The 19,117-nt window shown below is 46.8% G+C and overlaps 16 non-coding genes across 16 annotated transcripts; 14 read left to right on the plus strand and 2 right to left on the minus strand.

Moving 5' to 3' along the window:
* The first annotated feature begins 3,896 nt into the window (after window positions 1-3,896).
* On the plus strand, window positions 3,897-3,968 carry TRNAA-UGC (transfer RNA alanine (anticodon UGC)). Its single transcript has one exon. It is a non-coding gene; the product is annotated as a tRNA-Ala (tRNA).
* Window positions 3,969-4,760: 792 nt separating this feature from the next.
* TRNAA-CGC (transfer RNA alanine (anticodon CGC)) lies at window positions 4,761-4,832 on the plus strand. The gene has a single exon. It is a non-coding gene; the product is annotated as a tRNA-Ala (tRNA).
* An 821-nt stretch (window positions 4,833-5,653) lies between these two features.
* On the plus strand, window positions 5,654-5,725 carry TRNAA-UGC (transfer RNA alanine (anticodon UGC)). Its single transcript has one exon. It is a non-coding gene; the product is annotated as a tRNA-Ala (tRNA).
* Window positions 5,726-6,518: 793 nt separating this feature from the next.
* On the plus strand, window positions 6,519-6,590 carry TRNAA-CGC (transfer RNA alanine (anticodon CGC)). The gene has a single exon. It is a non-coding gene; the product is annotated as a tRNA-Ala (tRNA).
* Window positions 6,591-7,411: 821 nt separating this feature from the next.
* On the plus strand, window positions 7,412-7,483 carry TRNAA-UGC (transfer RNA alanine (anticodon UGC)). Its single transcript has one exon. It is a non-coding gene; the product is annotated as a tRNA-Ala (tRNA).
* A 485-nt stretch (window positions 7,484-7,968) lies between these two features.
* Window positions 7,969-8,041, minus strand: TRNAR-CCG (transfer RNA arginine (anticodon CCG)). Its single transcript has one exon. It is a non-coding gene; the product is annotated as a tRNA-Arg (tRNA).
* A 235-nt stretch (window positions 8,042-8,276) lies between these two features.
* Window positions 8,277-8,348, plus strand: TRNAA-CGC (transfer RNA alanine (anticodon CGC)). Its single transcript has one exon. It is a non-coding gene; the product is annotated as a tRNA-Ala (tRNA).
* Window positions 8,349-8,842: 494 nt separating this feature from the next.
* TRNAA-UGC (transfer RNA alanine (anticodon UGC)) lies at window positions 8,843-8,914 on the plus strand. Its single transcript has one exon. It is a non-coding gene; the product is annotated as a tRNA-Ala (tRNA).
* Window positions 8,915-9,706: 792 nt separating this feature from the next.
* TRNAA-CGC (transfer RNA alanine (anticodon CGC)) lies at window positions 9,707-9,778 on the plus strand. The gene has a single exon. It is a non-coding gene; the product is annotated as a tRNA-Ala (tRNA).
* Window positions 9,779-10,283: 505 nt separating this feature from the next.
* TRNAA-CGC (transfer RNA alanine (anticodon CGC)) lies at window positions 10,284-10,355 on the plus strand. The gene has a single exon. It is a non-coding gene; the product is annotated as a tRNA-Ala (tRNA).
* Window positions 10,356-10,860: 505 nt separating this feature from the next.
* On the plus strand, window positions 10,861-10,932 carry TRNAA-CGC (transfer RNA alanine (anticodon CGC)). The gene has a single exon. It is a non-coding gene; the product is annotated as a tRNA-Ala (tRNA).
* A 4,089-nt stretch (window positions 10,933-15,021) lies between these two features.
* On the plus strand, window positions 15,022-15,093 carry TRNAA-CGC (transfer RNA alanine (anticodon CGC)). The gene has a single exon. It is a non-coding gene; the product is annotated as a tRNA-Ala (tRNA).
* A 505-nt stretch (window positions 15,094-15,598) lies between these two features.
* Window positions 15,599-15,670, plus strand: TRNAA-UGC (transfer RNA alanine (anticodon UGC)). The gene has a single exon. It is a non-coding gene; the product is annotated as a tRNA-Ala (tRNA).
* A 486-nt stretch (window positions 15,671-16,156) lies between these two features.
* TRNAR-CCG (transfer RNA arginine (anticodon CCG)) lies at window positions 16,157-16,229 on the minus strand. The gene has a single exon. It is a non-coding gene; the product is annotated as a tRNA-Arg (tRNA).
* A 235-nt stretch (window positions 16,230-16,464) lies between these two features.
* Window positions 16,465-16,536, plus strand: TRNAA-CGC (transfer RNA alanine (anticodon CGC)). The gene has a single exon. It is a non-coding gene; the product is annotated as a tRNA-Ala (tRNA).
* Window positions 16,537-17,041: 505 nt separating this feature from the next.
* TRNAA-UGC (transfer RNA alanine (anticodon UGC)) lies at window positions 17,042-17,113 on the plus strand. The gene has a single exon. It is a non-coding gene; the product is annotated as a tRNA-Ala (tRNA).
* Window positions 17,114-19,117: the final 2,004 nt, after the last annotated feature.

The following is a 19,117-nucleotide window of genomic DNA, read 5'->3' on the forward strand; positions in this document are numbered from 1 at the left end:
ACGCGCTCTCCAGGTTACAGCAAGGATCCCCTTGCGCTTGCGCGTCGGGTACGCATAGGTGTACCCGACCCAGCAGCCCCCTCGGCCTATTGCGTTAGCGGTCGAGGTGCCTGAGGCTCCAGTGTGCCCGGGACCGGCCGATGGGGTTCTGAACCTTCCACGAGCAGTGTGGATTCGTGAACAAATGCTTGACGACTCGTTGGGGACCCTGCGAAGTCGGGCTGCAAAGGGAGGGGGGGGACTGGTTTCCGGGGGGACGCCGGGGGCCGCTCTCCGCGACGGACTGCTGATGTGGAGGGAGGGGTTACATGATCGCTGGCGTCTGGTTGTACCGTCGTCGTTACGGTACGAATTGATTAGGACTCTGCATTGCGACACGCTATTACACCTGGAGGTGCAGAAAACCTTTTGACGTTGCAGCGAGACTACTTCTGGCACAGCATGACGACGGATGTCGTCGGGCACGTTCGCGCGTGTCCCGAGTGTGCCCGGCGGAAGCCGCCTAAACACCCACATGTGCCGCCGATACAGTCTATACAAGTGTCTCGAGTTAACGAGTTGGTGGCGTTGGATATTTTGGGACCCTTCCCGCCATCCGCTAAGGGTAATAAATACTTGCTAGTTGGGGTGGAGTATCTCTCCCGCTGGCCGATGGCCTGGCCCTTGCCCGACCAGTCGGCGGCGTCCATTACGGACGCCTTTCTATTTGGATATGTCATGGACAAAGGGGCGCCGGAGAGGCTGCTCACGGATCAGGGCCGGAATTTTTCTTCTAAATTGTTGGGGGAGGTGTGTGCTGCTCTGGGGACCAAAAAGATCCGGACATCCCCCTACCACCCGCAGACGGATGGCATGGTGGAACGACTGAATCGGACGCTGTCAGCCATGCTGTGTCACACGGTTAATGAGAAGCAAGCTGACTGGGATTTGCACATCCCTGGGGTACTCTCGGCATACCGGATGACGCCTCACGCGTCCACAGGATATTCTCCGTTTTTTCTCATGTACGGTCGCGAAAACGTGCCGCCAATGGATGTGCAGTTGGGAACGGGAGTGAGAGGACCTACTAAGCCTCTCCCCGATTACATTCAGGACGCCGTTCGCCGCGTCGCTGAGGCGCGGGAGGGGGCCAGAGTGGCTACTGCCAAAACCCAGGCCCGAAACGAACGTTGCGCTCGACGCTCGAAGGGGAAGTGCCCCTGGAAGGTGGGGGACATGGCTTGGCTGCATTGCCCGCAGGTGCGAGCAGGAACCTCCCCTAAATTGCATAAACCATGGCAGGGGCCTGTTAGGCTCATTGAGGTTCCTAACCCGCAGTCCGCGTGCGTTCGGTTCGGATCTCGGCGCTGGTACGTCCATACGTCTTGCTTGAAACCATACGTGGCCCCTCGAATGGATGCGTCATCTTCTGATGTTGCCTTGCCGGTGTCTGTTGCTGCCGACGCACCCTTGCCTGTGCCTGTTGACCCTGCAAGAGCGCCTGTCGTGCCTTCTACAGACAAACCGGCCGTGACACTGCAGGAGGCAGCAGACTCTGCTCTGGGTGGGCCTGCCACGGCTGCGGGGACACCTGACCCCGCCGCCCCTCCAACCCCACCACAGACACGGTTGCGGGACACCCCGGACTCTAGTCCTTCGGGGGAACGGGACCTTGGCGTTGGCGGGCCTCCAATAGCGACAGGCGGTTTTGATCCTGTCGCTCCTAAAACCCCATCGCGTTCTCGGTCTGCAGGGGGGCCGCCGCTCGTCCGGGACGGGCCGGCGACCCGCACGCGTTCGAAATCCCTTTCTTTTCGTTGATTGTTGTTCTCGTTCTTGTTGTTATTGTTATATTCGTTATATTCTCAGTTGTCCGTTCACGGCTGATGGTTGGTGGTCGCTCGCATTACTTATTCTGTTTCAGCCGAGGACGGCTGGAATTTTCTCTACGGGGGAGGGTGGTGTAATGCGAGCGTAAACGGGCTCGCGGGATGTGACGTAACAGGTGGGAGGAGTTAGGGTCACGTGGGGAGAGGGAGAGCTTTTAAGGGCAGGAACCGGAAAGGCTGGAGGAGAGTGTGGAAATAAAGACAGGAGGAGGCCACGCAGGGCAGGAGGAGGAAAGTGGCGTGATCGCCACAGGTCGGGACTCGGCACCGTTGGCCAGCGGTGTCCGGGCACGGAGGAGACGGAGAGCCAGCAGCGGGGCTGCATAGTGAGCAGCCGTGGGGCTGCAGGTCGGAGGCAGAGAGGCTGAGTGAAGAGCCAGCAGCGGGGCTGCTTAGTGAGCCAGCAGCAAGTCTGCAGGAGCGACGGCAGCAGTGGGGCTGCCGAGCGGGAGACGGAGGAGACTCTGAGCGAGACGCCGTGCGGGCAAAGTTGTACGGACCAATAAAGGACAACGGAGTCCTTTATTACACATGCCCCTGTAATAAGGGTGCACGTTAACTTTCGTAAATATTACCCTGGATGAACGAAATCTTAGGAGTAATGTATGTTAATTTACCGAACTTGCTATTTTTAAATCCTTTATATTAAGTTCGCTTGCTTGCGTGCTTGCGTGCTTGTTTGCTTGCTTGCGTGCTTGCTTGCTTGCTTACGACCGTGCAAATCTTTCGGTCGTTTTTTAACACACTTCCCGTGATCCAATCGAGCTGACATTTTCCACACAGACTCGTTGTGCGAGACAATTAATGTTTGTGAAAAAAAATGTAAAAAATTTAACACTTTTTAGGCAAAAGAAAATTATTTTACATATATTCAAATAGAACTCATTCATGGCTTTGGCTGAACGTCACAGTATAAGAGCCCAGAGCGTAACCCCTCCATAGGCCGTGGCGGAGTAGCGCAGTTGCTAGCACCCTCGCTTCCCATGCCAAAGGTCGCGGGATCGATCCCCGCGTCCTCCACAGGCGAATATATTTTTAAATCCTTTATATTAAGTTCGCTTGCTTGCTTAGGACCGTGCAAATCTTTCGGTCGTTTTTTAACCCACTTCCCGTGATCCAATCGAGCTGACATTTTCCACACAGACTCGTTGTGTGTGACAATTAATTTTCGTGAAAAATAATTTCCAAAATTTTACACTGTTTAGGGAAAACAAATTAAATATTTAATTACCAATTGCTTAATACTGGCAGACAATCATCTGACCCATAGGTGGCAGCCATCTCAAGCCAGAGGACGAGAGGACTCTAGCCGCCACGCATATAAAGGATTTAGAGTGAAAAACTTTGTTTTTACGGGTTTACTTGTTAAATCCTTTACATTAAGTTCGCTTGCTTGCTTAGGACCGTGCAAATCTTTCGGTCGTTTTTTAACCCACTTCCCGTGATCCAATCGAGCTGATATTTTCCACACAAACTCTTTGTGCGTGACAATTAATGTTCGTGAAAAATGTTTTCCAACATTTTACACTTTTTAGGACAAAAATATTATATGTAATTACCAATTGCTTAATGGTGCAATGCAATCATCTGACCCATAGGTGGCAGCCATCTCAAGCCAGAGGACGAGAAGACTCTAGCCGCCACGCATATAAAGGATTTATAGTGAAAAACCTTGTTTTTACGGGTTATACTTATTTCAACTCATGATGTACACAGTGATCAAATGGTTTACTTTAACATTTGGAGATGAAAACAAGTGCTTAAAAGTATCCAGAACACTTTTATTTCCGAATTAAATACTTCCAATAATAAATAAATTGGGAAAGAATTATAGTATCCATCCACATGTATTCTTGTTATTTCTTTTAGTTTAAAAGAAACACATTTTGCTTGGACTCTGTGCAGACTCGATGGGTACAGGTCCCAGGGCCAACGGGAGAGTGAGTGGGGTGACACGTTAGAGAAAGATGCTGATGACGAAGTTTAACCCCATACCTAGGTGGAACTGCGCCCAGGTAGAACCGGAATGGGGATGTAGCTTAGTGGTAGAGCGCACGCTTTGCATGTGTGAGGCACCGGGTTCAATCCCCGGCATCTCCACGTAGTGACATTTTGCCAGTGGCCAATTTTACTTGAAGGAACATGCGTGGCCTGGACAAAACGCCAACTTGTTTTGATTCGTTATGATTGCTGAGCACAGATCCAGAAGCCCAACATGTCATCCGTTCAGCAATGAACAGCACTACAATCAAGTTGTCGTCGATTAGAGTTAACATTTTTACGGAACTTAGCAAGGTTATTAGACTTGATACCGGATGATGGACTTCTAAATTCGAGCAGTGCTTGGGATTAGCTGATAGAAAAGTGTTGTGACCTGCGAGTGGTGGTCGAACGGAGTGTGTGAGACGAAAATCAGTCTGGAGTCCTCATGGCAGAAGGACACCTCAACGAGTGGAATTATATCAGGATATTTGGGACATTTTCTTTATAAGTGGAGAGGTAAATTATGCATAGGTAATTGAATGGGAAATCAACTCGTGATTTGAAGAGGAAAAATGATCGTTAAATTTTTACCAAAACACTAAAGACCCAGATGGGACTCGAACCCACAATCCCCAGCTCCAGAAGCTGGTGCTTATCCATTAGGCCACTGGGCCACCTTAATTGAACCCTGTGTTCTTTGTGATGACCCCTAATGTGGATGAGATGTCACTTTCAAGGTACTCAGAAGTAGCACAGGTAATGCTTGCTTCCAAGTGTCGCTATCTAACAAACGGGAAAAGGAAAAGATCTGCGAGATTTCAGAGTAGATTCTTCAACTCCTGCCATGACCCCGATAGCCCCCTTACACAACGAGGTCACGTTACTGGGATCAGACCGAGCCAGTGTGGTGGGGATGTAGCTCAGTGGTGGAGCGCACGCTTCGCATGTGTGAGGCCCCGGGTTCAATCCCCGGCATCTCCATGTCCGTAGTTTTTATTTAATTAATGTTTCCAACAAAGGTTGAATTCCAAAATGAATTGTCTGTGTCCATGTCCCTGTAATAAGGGTGCACGTTAACTTTCGTAAATATTACCCTGGATGAACGAAATCTTAGGAGTTAATTTACCGAACTTGCTATTTTTAAATCCTTTATATTAAGTTCGCTTGCTTGCTTAGGACCGTGCAAATCTTTCGGTCGTTTTTTAACCCACTTCCCGTGATCCAATCGAGCTGACATTTTTCCACACAGACTCGTTGTGCGTGACAATTAATGTTCGTGAAATTTTTTTCCCAACATTTTACACTTTTTAGGACAAAAATATTACGTTGAATTACCAATTGCTTAATGGTGCAATGTTATCATCTGACCCATAGGTGGCAGCCATCTCAAGCCAGAGGACGAGAGGACTCTAGCCGCCACGCATATAAAGGATTTAGAGTGAAAAACTTTGTTTTTACGGGTTTACTTGTTATAACTCACGATGTACACAGTGATCAGATGGTTTACTTAAACATTTGGAGATGAAAACAAGTGCTTAAAAGTATCCAGAACACTTTTATTTCCGAATTAAATACAACCAATAATACATAAATTGGGAAAGCATTATAGTATCCATCCACATGTATTCTAGTTATTTCTTTCAGTTTAAAAGAAACACATTTTGCTTGGACTATGTGCAGACTCGATGGGTACAAGTCCCAGGGCCAACATGAGAGTGAGTGGGTGACAAGAGAGAGAAATAAGCTGATGACAAAGTTTCACCCCATACCTAGGTGGACCTGCGCCCAGGTCGTATCAGAATGGGGATGTAGCTCAGTGGTAGAGCGCACGCTTTGCATGTGTGAGGCCCCGGGTTCAATCCCCGGCATCTCCACGCAGTGACATTTTGCCAGTGGCCAATTTTACTTGAAGGAACATGCGTGGCCTGGACAAAACGCCAACTTGTTTTGATTCGTTATGATTGCTGAGCACAGATCCAGAAGCCCAACATGTCATCCGTTCAGCAATGAACAGCACTACAATCAAGTTGTCGTCGATTAGAGTTAACATTTTTACGGAACTTAGCAAGGTTATTAGACTTGATACCGGATGATGGACTTCTAAATTCGAGCAGTGCTTGGGATAAGCTGATGGAAAAGTGTTGTGACCTGCCGAGTGGTGGTCGAACGGAGTGTGTGAGACGAAAATCAGTCTGGAGTCCTCATTGCAGAAGGATACCTCAACGAGTGGAATTATATCAGGATATTTGGGACATTTTCTTTATAAGTGGAGAGGTAAATTATGCATAGGTAATTGAATGGGAAATCAACTCGTGATTTGAAGAGGAAAAATGATCGTTAAATTTTTACCAAAACATTAAAGACCCAGATGGGACTCGAACCCACAATCCCCAGCTCCGGAAGCTGGTGCTTATCCATTAGGCCACTGGGCCACATTCATTGAGCCCTGTGTTCTTTGTGATGACCCCTAATGTGGATGAGATGTCACTTTCAAGGTACTCAGAAGTAGCACAGGTAATGCTTGCTTCCAAGTGTCGCTATCTAACAAACGGGAAAAGGAAAAGATCTGCGAGATTTCAGAGTAGATTCTTCAACTCCGGCCATGACCCCGATAGCCCCCTTACACAACGAGGTCACGTTACTGGGATCAGACCGAGCCAGTGTGGTGGGGATGTAGCTCAGTGGTGGAGCGCACGCTTCGCATGTGTGAGGCCCCGGGTTCAATCCCCGGCATCTCCATGTCCGTAGTTTTTATTTAATTAATGTTTCCAACAAAGGTTGAATTCCAAAATGAATTGTCTGTGTCCATGTCCCTGTAATAAGGGTGCACGTTAACTTTCGTAAATATTACCCTGGATGAACGAAATCTTAGGAGTTAATTTACCGAACTTGCTATTTTTAAATCCTTTATATTAAGTTCGCTTGCTTGCTTAGCACCGTGCAAATCTTTCGGTCGTTTTTTAACCCACTTCCCGTGATCCAATCGAGCTGACATTTTTCCACACAGACTCGTTGTGCGTGACAATTAATGTTCGTGAAATTTTTTTTCCAACATTTTACACTTTTTAGGACAAAAATATTACGTTGAATTACCAATTGCTTAATGGTGCAATGTTATCATCTGACCCATAGGTGGCAGCCATCTCAAGCCAGAGGACGAGAGGACTCTAGCCGCCACGCATATAAAGGATTTAGAGTGAAAAACTTTGTTTTTACGGGTTTACTTGTTATAACTCACGATGTACACAGTGATCAGATGGTTTACTTAAACATTTGGAGATGAAAACAAGTGCTTAAAAGTATCCAGAACACTTTAATTTCCGAATTAAATACTTCCAATAATAAATAAATTGGGAAAGCATTATAGTATCCATCCACATGTATTCTTGTTATTTCTTTTAGTTAAAAAAAAACACATTTTGCTTGGACTCTGTGCAGACTCGATGGGTACAAGTCCCAGGGCCAACATGAGAGTGAGTGGGTGACAAGAGAGAGAAAGAAGCTGATGACGAAGTTTCACCCCATACCTAGGTGGACCTGCACCCAGGTAGAACCAGAATGGGGATGTAGCTCAGTGGTAGAGCGCACGCTTTGCTTGTGTGACGCCCCGGGTTCAATCCCCGGCATCTCCACGCAGTGACATTTTGCCAGTGGCCAATTTTACTCGAAGGAACATGCGTGGCCTGGACAAAACGCCAACTTGTTTTGATTCAATCTTAATTTTGGAGCTTGATTGCTGAGCACAGATCCAGAAGCCCAACATGTCATCCGTTCTGCAATGAACAGCACTTCAATCAAGTTGTCGTCGATTAGAGTTAACATTTTTACGAAACTTAGCAAGGTTATTAGTCTTGATACCGGAGGATGGACTTCTAAATTCGAGCAGTGCGTGGAAGAAGCTGATAGAAAAGTGTTGTGGTCGAACGGAGTGTGTGAGACGAAAATCAGTCTGGAGTCCTCATGGCAGAAGGATAACTCAACGAGTGGAATTCAATCAGGATACTTGGGAAAAATGTTTTATAAGTGGAGAGGTAAATTATGCTTAGGTAATTGTATGGGAAATCAACTTGTGATTTGAAGAAGAAATATGATCGTTGAATTTTTACCAAAACACTAAAGACCCAGATGGGACTCGAACCCACAATCCCCAGCTCCGGAAGCTGGTGCCTTATCCATTAGGCCACTGGGTCAAAGTTATAGCGCCCTGTTTTCTTTGTGATGACCCCTAATGTGGATGAGATTTCACTTTCAAGGGACTCAGAAGTAGCCCAGGAAATGCTTGCTTCCAAGTGCCGCTATCTAACAAACGGGAATTGGAAAAGATCTGCGAAATTTCCGAGTAGATTCTTCAACTCCGGCCATGACCCCGATATCCCCCTTACACAACGAGGTCACGTTACTGGGATCAGACTGAGCCAGTGTGGTGGGGATCTAGCTCAGTGGTAGAGCGCACGCTTCGCATGTGTGAGGTCCCGGGTTCAATCCCCTGCATCTCCATGTCCGCAGCTTTAATTTAATTCATGTTTCCAACAAAAGGTTGAATTTTAAAATGAATTGTCTGTGTCCATGTCCCTGTAATAAGGGTGCACGTTAACTTTCGTAAATAATACCCTGGATGAACGAAACCTTAGGATTAATATGTGTTAATTTACGGAACCTGCTAATTTTGTAACTCACGATGTACACAGTGATCAAATTGTTTATTTAAACATTTGGAGATGAAAACAAGTGCTTAAAAGTATCCAGAACACTTTTATTTCCGAATTAAATACTTCAAATAATAAATAAATTGGGAAAGCATCCTCCACATGTATTCTAGTTATTTCTTTTAGTTAAAAAAAAAACACATTTTGCTTGGACTCTGTGCAGACTCGATGGGTACAAGTCCCAGGGCCAACATGAGAGTGAGTGGGTGACAAGAGAGAGAAAGAAGCTGATGACGAAGTTTCACCCCATACCTAGGTGGACCTGCGCCCAGGTAGAACCAGCATGGGGATGTAGCTCAGTGGTAGAGCGCACGCTTTGCATGTGTGAGGCCCCGGGTTCAATCCCCGGCATCTCCACGCAGTGACATTTTGCCAGTGGCCAATTTTACTCGAAGGAACATGCGTGGCCTGGACAAAACGCCAACTTGTTTTGATTCAATCTTAATTTTGGAGCTTGATTGCTGAGCACAGATCCAGAAGCCCAACATGTCATCCGTTCAGCAATGAACAGCACTTCAATCAAGTTGTCGTCGATTAGAGTTAACATTTTTACGAAACTTAGCAAGGTTATTAGGCTTAATACCGGAGGATGGACTTCTAAATTCGAGCAGTGCGTGGAAGAAGCTGATATAAAAGTGTTGTGGTCGAACGGAGTGTGTGAGACGAAAATCAGTCTGGAGTCCTCATGGCAGAAGGATAACTCAAAGAGTGGAATTAAATCAGGATACTTGGGAAATTTTACTTATAAGTGTATAGGTAATTATGCATAGGTAATTGAATGGGAAATCAACTTGTGATTTGAAGAAGAAATATGATCGTTTAATTTTTTCCAAAACACTAAAGACCCAGATGGGACCCGAACCCACAATCCCCAGCTCCGGAAACTGGTGCCTTATCCATTAGGCCACTGGGCCACATTCATCGAGCCCTATGTTTTTTGTGATTACCCCTAATGTGGATGAGATGTCACTTTCAAGGTACTCAGAAGTAGCACAGGTAATGCTTGCTTCCAAGTGCCGCTATCTAACAAACGGGAAAAGGAAAAGATCTGCGAGATTTCAGAGTAGATTCTTCAACTCCGGCCATGACCCCGATAGCCCCCTTACACAACGAGGTCACGTTACTGGGATCAGACTGAGCCCGTGTGGTGGGGATGTAGCTCAGTGGTAGAGCGCACGCTTCGCATGTGTGAGGCCCCGGGTTCAATCCCCGGCATCTCCATGTCCGCAGCTTTTATTTAATTCATGTTTCCAACAAAGGTTGAATTCCAAAATGAATTGTTTGTGTCCATGTCCTTGTAATAAGGGTGCACGTTAACTTTCGTAAATATTACCCTGGATGAACGAAACCTTAGGATTAATGTGTGTTAATTTATGGAACCTGCTAATTTTGTAACTCACGATGTACACAGTGATCAAATTGTTTATTTAAACATTTGGAGATGAAAACAAGTGCTTAAAAGTATCCAGATCACTTTAATTTCCGAATTAAATACTTCCAATAATAAATAAATTGGGAAAGCATTATAGTATCCATCCTCCACATGTATTCTAGTTATTTCTTTCAGTTTAAAAGAAACACATTTTGCTTGGACTCTGTGCAGACTCGATGGGTACAAGTCCCAGGGCCAACAGGAGAGTGAGTGGGGTGACAAGAGAGAGAAAGAAGCTGATGACAAAGTTTCACCCCATACCTAGGTGGAACTGCGCCCAGGTAGAACCGGAATGGGGATGTAGCTCAGTGGTAGAGCGCACGCTTCGCATGTGTGAGGCCCCGGGTTCAATCCCCGGCATCTCCATGTCCGCAGCTTTTATTTAATTCATGTTTCCAACAAAGGTTGAATTCCAAAATGAATTGTTTGTGTCCATGTCCTTGTAATAAGGGTGCACGTTAACTTTCGTAAATATTACCCTGGATGAACGAAACCTTAGGATTAATGTGTGTTAATTTATGGAACCTGCTAATTTTGTAACTCACGATGTACACAGTGATCAAATTGTTTATTTAAACATTTGGAGATGAAAACAAGTGCTTAAAAGTATCCAGATCACTTTAATTTCCGAATTAAATACTTCCAATAATAAATAAATTGGGAAAGCATTATAGTATCCATCCTCCACATGTATTCTAGTTATTTCTTTCAGTTTAAAAGAAACACATTTTGCTTGGACTCTGTGCAGACTCGATGGGTACAAGTCCCAGGGCCAACAGGAGAGTGAGTGGGGTGACAAGAGAGAGAAAGAAGCTGATGACAAAGTTTCACCCCATACCTAGGTGGAACTGCGCCCAGGTAGAACCGGAATGGGGATGTAGCTCAGTGGTAGAGCGCACGCTTCGCATGTGTGAGGCCCCGGGTTCAATCCCCGGCATCTCCACGCAGTGACATTTTGCCAGTGGCCAATTTTACTCGAAGGAACATGCGTGGCCTGGACAAAACGCCAACTTGTTTTGATTCGTTATGATTGCTGAGCACAGATCCAGAAGCCCAACATGTCATCCGTTCAGCAATGAACAGCACTACAATCAAGGTGTCGTCGATTGAATCGGAAGCGAGATGGGACGAGGTGTGAGTGGTGAGTGTAGGCCTACATAGAGGGCTACATAGAGGCCTACGTCGGGGCCTACGTCGAGGCCCACGTGGAGGTCTACATCGAGGCCTACGTCGGGGCCCACGTCGAGGCCCACGTGGGGGCCTACATAGAGGTCTACGTCGAGGCCTACGTGGAGGCCTACATAGAGGCCTACGTCGAGGCCTACGTCGGGGCCTATGTCGAGGCCTACTTCGAGCCCTACGTCGGGGCCCACGTGGGGGCCTATGTGGGGGCCTACGTCGAGGCCTACGTGGAGGGCGCTCGTCAATGGAAGCAGAACAATGAAGCTGATGGGCCAAACATCTCGCCTCTCCACGTCCACATCATGCAACTATTCGGCCTCGGCGCCTCCAGGCCGCACGGCCACTGCTGCTCTGCTGTAGTACACACAGCTGCGGCTGCTTCGTGTATGACTCCTGCAACTGCAGTTGGGTCGGCTGCAGCTGCTACAGCAGCTACAACAACAACAACAGCAGCTGCAACAGCAGCTGCAACAACAACAGCAGCTGCAACAACAACAGCAGCTGCAACAACAACAGCAGCTGCAACAACAACAGCAGCTGCAACAACAACAGCAGCTGCAACAACAACAGCAGCTGCAACAACAACAGCAGCTGCTACAACAACAGCAGCTGCAACAACAACAGCAGCAAGATGGCGGCGGCGTGTGCGGCCGCGTGTGCGTTGTGCTGCATGGGTGTGGGCTGTGCGTGAGAGTGGGTGAAGGTGAGCTGCGTGTGAGTGAGCTGTGTGTGTGTTTAAATTTAGTGTTTTAAAGATGTCAATTCACCTGCTGTGTATCTTACTACTGTCCCTCCCGGCCATATCTAGTGCCACACTCAACTCTACAAACGGCTACCCGCGTTACTTCGCGTCAATACTTATTGCTAAATTTGCCACTACACCTGCTAATGAAACAACTTATAGACACTTCTACACTCCATCATTGTATCCTTTTAAACCCTATCTTTGTCCCATTACTTCACCAGCACTCCTTCCAAACTTCATTCTGCTCTTAAAAATAACACCATCTGCGAGCTGCTGCTATTCGTCCAAGGTTCGTCGCTCTTCATCCTTTCACAGAAAATACCTGTGCAAACTATTAATTCTACTTTTCTTATTTCTGGGTGGTATTGAGCTTCATCCTGGCCCAAATGTAAAGAACTCATATAATTCTGTAGATTTTTCTGGCAGAAAAGGTGTTGGTGTTCTACATGTCAACATCAGATGGCTTTTGATTACATTAAGTCAACTAAAACTAGAAGTAGCAAATCTTGACCCGGACATATTTTGCCTAACAGAAACATTTCTCACTCCTGCCGTCAATGACTTGCAGATTACTATTGACAACTACAACCTTTTTCGGCTTGACCGATGATCTAAAGGAGGTGGAATTGCCATCTATGTTCGTAATACTATTGCATGTTCACCAGCTCACTCCTTGTTTAAAAAATGTTGCTGTGAAGGTCTGGCTCTCAGAATAACTCTCCCTAATAATCAACACATATTGGTAGTGTGCTGCTATAGACCGCCTAGTGGTAAGGATGTTGAAGCTGCATCTGCACTGAGAGAGCTTCTTGGGGGCCTCCCTAAAGGTGAAATAGTTTTAGTGGGTGATCTAAATTGGAATTGGCTAAACCCGCCGGCCGTGGCCACAAATTTTGCAGATGAATTTAACCTGTTTCAATTAATAAATGTCCCCACAAGACCCAACCTAAAAAATCCGGGACAGTCATCTCTGCTTGACGTCCTATTGACAAATGCCCCTCACAATTTCGCACTGACTGGTGTTCTAGGTAATAACCTTAGTGATCACTCCTTCATTTTTGGGGTGAGATCATCAGCCAGACCCAAAGCCCCCCCTAAATTGGTTGAGAAGCACTCCATGAGACACTTCAGCATACAGGCATTTACTAATGATGTGCTTCACTCGGATATTGACAAGGTCTGTGATATTCCAAACCTGACTACGGCTTGGGAGACCTTCAGGTACACGTTTCTCCAAATTCTTAACAAACATGCTCCGTTGGTTAAATTTAAAACTAAAGGCAATCGTCCACCATGGTTTGATCTTTTGATTACAAAGCTCATGAAAACTAGAGACAAGGCTTGGGCATGTGCTCAGAAAAGTAATTTGGTTAATGACTGGCTAGAATACAGGATTTTAAGGAATAGATGCGTCAAAAAAATACGGCATGCAAAAAATGACTACTTCTCTTCTACTCTCCTTGAATCTCATGGAAATGCCAGGATTTTCTGGAAAACAATCAAATGTATCGAAAAGGCATCCAAAACAGATCATCTGCCCGTTCAGCTTAACCGAAATGGGGAATATTTTTCAGATCCCCAAAAAATAGTTGACAATTTTAACCTTCATTTTTCTGAAGCTGGTACCCTATTTGATAATCTATTGGGAGTCACCCCTGCTCATGCAAATTCCTACACCCCTATCCAAACATTAAGCGAATTTAGTTTTCAGCCAATCCACGAAAGTAATATTCTGAAACAACTGTCCTACCTCAAAGGGTCCTCCTCTACCGGAGCAGATAGTATTCCCGTCTTTGCTCTACTAAGTGTTGGTCACCTAATATACAAACCTATAGCCCATATTTTCAACCTGTCCATAAAAGAAGCATCAGTTCCTCTAGAATGGAAACATTCCTATGTTCGTCCACTTCACAAAGGGGGCCCTAAAGATGATCCAAATAACTACCGACCTATCTCAATTTTGTCCCCGTTGATGAAAATTTTTGAAAAATTATTGAACTACCAAATTAGCAGTTTCCTGTCCGCCAACAATCTATTACATCTAAAACAATCTGGGTTCCGAAAAAAATACAGCACCACATCTGCTGCATTAGACTCTATGAATCACATTTACAGTAGCCTTGATAATAAGCAGTACTGCGCCTGTCTTTTTCTTGACTTGTCCAAAGCTTTTGATACAGTAGACCACAACATCCTGCTTAGTAAAATAAGTTGCCTCGGTTTTTCCGAAAACACAGTAAAATGGTTAAAAAATTACCTCTTTTCTCGCACCCAAACTGTATTCACAGATGGTTGGAGGTCAAACAGTGTTAAGATAACAAAAGGGGTTCCACAGGGTTCCATTCTCGGCCCCCTCTTGATGTTTTTTGTTCTTTTTTTTGTTTTTTGTTTGTTGCGGTTGCACCCGATTCAAGAGCTGAATGGCTCACAGGGCTATACCTATGAATGAACTTGAACTTGATAAATTAACTTGATTAGCGTTAACATATTTACGGAACTTAGCAAGGTTATTAGACTTGATACCGGATGATGGACTTCTAAATTCGAGCAGTGCGTAGAATAAGCTGATAGAAAAGTGTTGTGACCTGCCGAGTAGTGGTCGAACGGAGGGTGTGAGACGAAAATCAGTCTGGAGTCCTCATGGCAGAAGGATAACTCAACGAGTGGAATTATATCAGGATACTTGGGAAATTTTCTTTATAAGTGGAGAGGTAAATTATGCATAGGTAATTGAATGGGAAATCAACTTGTGATTTGAATAAGAAATATGATCGTTGAATTTTTACCAAAACACTAAAGACCGAGATGGGACTCGAACCCACAATCCCCAGCTACGGAAGCTGGTGCCTTATCCATTAGGCCACTGGGCCACATTCATCGAGCCCTGTGTTCTTTGTGATGACCCCTAATGTGGATGAGATGTCACTTTCAAGGTACTCAGAAGTAGACCAGGTAATGCTTGCTTCCAAGTGCCGCTATCTAACAAACGGGAAATGGAAAAGATCTGCGAGATTTCAGAGTAGATTCTTCAACTCCGGCCATGACCCCGATAGCCCCCTTACACAACGAGGTCACGTTACTGGGATCAGACCGAGCCAGTGTGGTGGGGATGTAGCTCAGTGGTAGAGCGCACGTTTCGCATGTGTGAGGCCCCGGGTTCAATCCCCGGCATCTCCATGTCCGCAGCTTTTATTTAATTCATGTTTCCAACAAAGGTTGAATTCTAAAATGAATTGTCTGTGTCCATGCCCCTGTAATAAGTGAGCACGTTAACTTTCGTAAATATTACCCTGGATGAACGAAACCTTAGGATTAATGTGTGGTAATTTACGGAGCCTGCTAATTTTGTAACTCACGATGTACACAGTGATCACATTTTTTATGTAAACATTTGGAGATGAAAACAAGTGCTTAAAAGTATCCAGAACACTTTTATTTCCGAATTAAATACTTCCAATAATAAATAAATTGAGAAAGCATTATAGTATCCATCCTCCACATGTATTTTAGTTATTTCTATCAGTTTAAAAGAAACACATTTTGCTTGGACTCTGTGCAGACTCGATGGGTAAAAGTCCCAGGGCCAACAGGAGAGTGAGTGGGGTGACAAGAGAGAGAAAGAAGCTGATGACAAAGTTTCACCCCATACCTAGGTGGAACTGCGCCCAGGTAGAACCGGAATGGGGATGTAGCTCAGTGGTAGAGCGCACGCTTTGCATGTGTGAGGCCCCGGGTTCAATCCCTGGCATTTCCACGCAGTGACATTTTGCCAGTGGCCAATTTTACTCGAAGGATCATGCGTGGCCTGGACAAAACGCCAACTTGTTTTGATTCGTTATGATTGCTGAGCACAGATCCAGAAGCCCAACATGTCATCCGTTCAGCAATGAACAGCACTACAATCAAGGTGTCGTCGATTAGAGTTAACATATTTACGGAACTTAGCAAGGTGATTAGTCTTGATACCGGATGATGGACTTCTAAATTCGAGCAGTGCGTGGAATAAGCTGATAGAAAAGTGTTGTGACCTGACGAGTGGTGGTCGAACGGAGTGTGTGAGACGAAAATCAGTCTGGAGTCCTCATGGCAGAAGGATAACTCAACGAGTGGAATTATATCAGGATACTTTGGAAATTTTCTTTATAAGTGGAGAGGTAAATTATGCATAGGTAATTGAATGGGAAATCAACTTGTGATTTGAATAAGAAATATGATCGTTGAATTTTTACCAAAACACTAAAGACCCAGATGGGACTCGAACCCACAATCCCCAGCTCCGGAAGCTGGTGCCTTATCCATTAGGCCACTGGGCCACATTCATCGAGCCCTATGTTCTTTGTGATGACCCCTAATGTGGATGAGATGTCACTTTCAAGGTACTCAGAAGTAGCCCAGGTAATGCTTGCTTCCAAGTGCCGCTATCTAACAAACGGGAAATGGAAAAGATCTGCGAGATTTCAGAGTAGATTCTTCAACTCCGGCCATGACCCCGAAGGCCCCCTTACACAACGAGGTCACGTTACTGGGATCAGACTGAGCCAGCGTGGTGGGGATGTAGCTCAGTGGTAGAGCGCACGCTTCGCATGTGTGAGGCCCCGGGTTCAATCCCCGGCATCTCCATGTCTGCAGCTTTTATTTAATTCATGTTTTAAACAAAGGTTGAATTTTAAAATGAATTGTCTGTGTCCATGTCCCTGTAATAAGGGTGCACGTTAACTTTAGTAAATATTACCCTAGATGAACGAAATTTTAGGATTAATGTGTGTTAATATACCGAACTTGCTATTTTTATAACTCACGATGTACACAGTGATCAAATTGTTTATTTAAACATTTGGAGATGAAAACAAGTGCTTAAAAGTATCCAGAACACTTTTATTTCCGAATTAAATACTTCCAATAATAAATAAATTGGGAAAGCATTATAGTATCCATCCTCCACATGTATTTTAGTTATTTCTATCAGTTTAAAAGAAACACATTTTGCTTGGACTCTGTGCAGACTCTATGGGTACAAGTCCCAGGGCCAACAGGAGAGTGAGTGGGGTGACAAGAGAGAGAAAGAAGCTGATGACAAAGTTTCACCCCATACCTAGGTGGAACTGCGCCCAGGTAGAACCGGAATGGGGATGTAGCTCAGTGGTACAGCACATGCTTTGCATGTGTGAGGCCCCGGGTTCAATCCCCGGCATCTCCACGCAGTGACATTTTTCCAGTGGCCAATTTTACTCGAAGGAACATGCGTGGCCTGGACAAAACGCCAACTTGTTTTGATTCGTTACGATTGCTGAGCACAGATCCAGAAGCCCAACAGCAATTGTAATAAAAGACTCGGACGCTTCTCTCTGTCCTGTGTCCTTTATTTGGGTTCAATCTCTTTTCCCTCACGGTACTCCCCTATATACTCTCCACTCTGCAGCCCCAGGCTGCTGTCGCTCACGTAGCCCAACTCCCTCCTAGCAGCCCCGCTGCTGTCACGTCGTGCAGACCCCTGCTGCCCGACTCCTCCCTTGCAGACCCGCTGCTCTCCGCAGCCTCCTCGCTGCTCCTCCTGCCCCGGGGTCGGTCACCGTTGGCCGACGGTGCCGATCCTCGTGGCTCGGGTGTGTGGCGACCTCGCCACTCTCTCCTCACCCTTCGCCCTGCGTGGCCTCTCACTTTCCCAGTCCCCGATCACTCCCGACTGCTTCCGGTTACCCCCCTTATAGACCCTTACCCTCTCCCCCACGTGACGTAACTCCTCCCCCCATGACGTCACTTCCGGGAGGTCGTTTACACCCGCATTACACCACCCTCCCCCGTAGAGAAAATCCAGCCGACCTCGGCTGAACACAACTCCAATAAGCAATGCGAGCGAACACGACCGAAAACGAAAAAGGACACAGAACACACGATAATATACCGAAAGAACAAGAACACAACACAATAATTAACGAAATGTGAGGGATTTCGAGCGGGTGCGGGTCGCCGGGCCGTCCCGGACGGTCGGTGGCCCTCCCGCCGAGCGGGAACGTGGCAGGGTTTTAAGAGCGACAGGCTGAAGTTCGTCTGTCGCTATTGGAGGCCTGGCAACGTCCCGGTCCCCTATTTTCGAAGGCGCAGCATCAGAGGCGTCCCGCGATCGTGTCCGCGGCGGGATAGGAAGGGCTGCGGGCCTCAAAGGTTCCGCAGCCGTGGTAGGTGCACCCCGAGCTGGGTCTGCTTTCCCCTGCCGCGTCACGGCCGGCTCATCTGTGAAAGGCACGACAGGCGCTCTAGCAAAGTCAGCAGGCACAGGCAAGGGCGAGTCGGCAGCAACAGACCCCGGCAAGGCAACCTCAGGAGATGACGCATCCGGTCAAGGGGCCACGTATGGTTTCAACCGAGATGTATGGACGAACCAACGCCGAGAACCAAACCGAACACGCGCCGACTGTGGGTTGGGAACCTCGATGAGGCGAACCGGCCCTTGCCATGGCTTATGTAATTTAGGAGAGGTACCTGGCCGCACCTGTGGACAATGGAGCCAGGCCAGGTCCCCCGTTTTCCAAGGGCATTCCCCTTTTGAGCGTCGCGCACACCGCTCGTTCCGAGCCTGGGCTTTGGCCGTAGCCATGCGAGCCTCCACCCGCGCCTCAGTGACTCGGCGAACGGTGTCCTGAATATAATCAGGAAGAGGCTTGACAGGTCCCCTCGCCTCAGTTCCCAACTGTTCATTAATCGGCGGTACGTTTTCACGACTGTACATCAGAAAAAACGGCGAATATCCTGTAGCCGCATGCGGCGTCATCCGGTACGCTGAAAGCACCCCAGGGATATGCAAATCCCAATCCGATTGTTTTTCACTAACCGTATGGCACAACATGGCGGACAGGGTCCGATTAAGCCGTTCCACCATACCATCCGTTTGTGGGTGGTAGGGAGATGTCCGTATTTTTTTTGTTACCCAGCGCCGCACACACCTCCCCCAACAATTTCGAGGAAAAATTCCGGCCTTGGTCTGTAAGGAGCCTCTCCGGCGCCCCTTTGTCCATAACATACCCAAAAAGAAAGGCGTCTGTGATAGACGCCGCTGACTGGTCAGGCAAAGGCCAGGCCACCGGCCAGCGGGAGAGGTACTCCACCCCTACCAGCAAATATGTATTTCCCCTAGCGGATGGCGGAAAGGGTCCCAAAATATCTAACGCCACCAACTCATTAACTCGAGACACCTGGATGGATT

This window comes from Lampetra planeri, chromosome 42 (genome assembly GCF_965212315.1).
Source record: "Lampetra planeri chromosome 42, kcLamPlan1.2.h2, whole genome shotgun sequence".
Taxonomy (NCBI): domain Eukaryota; kingdom Metazoa; phylum Chordata; class Hyperoartia; order Petromyzontiformes; family Petromyzontidae; genus Lampetra; species Lampetra planeri.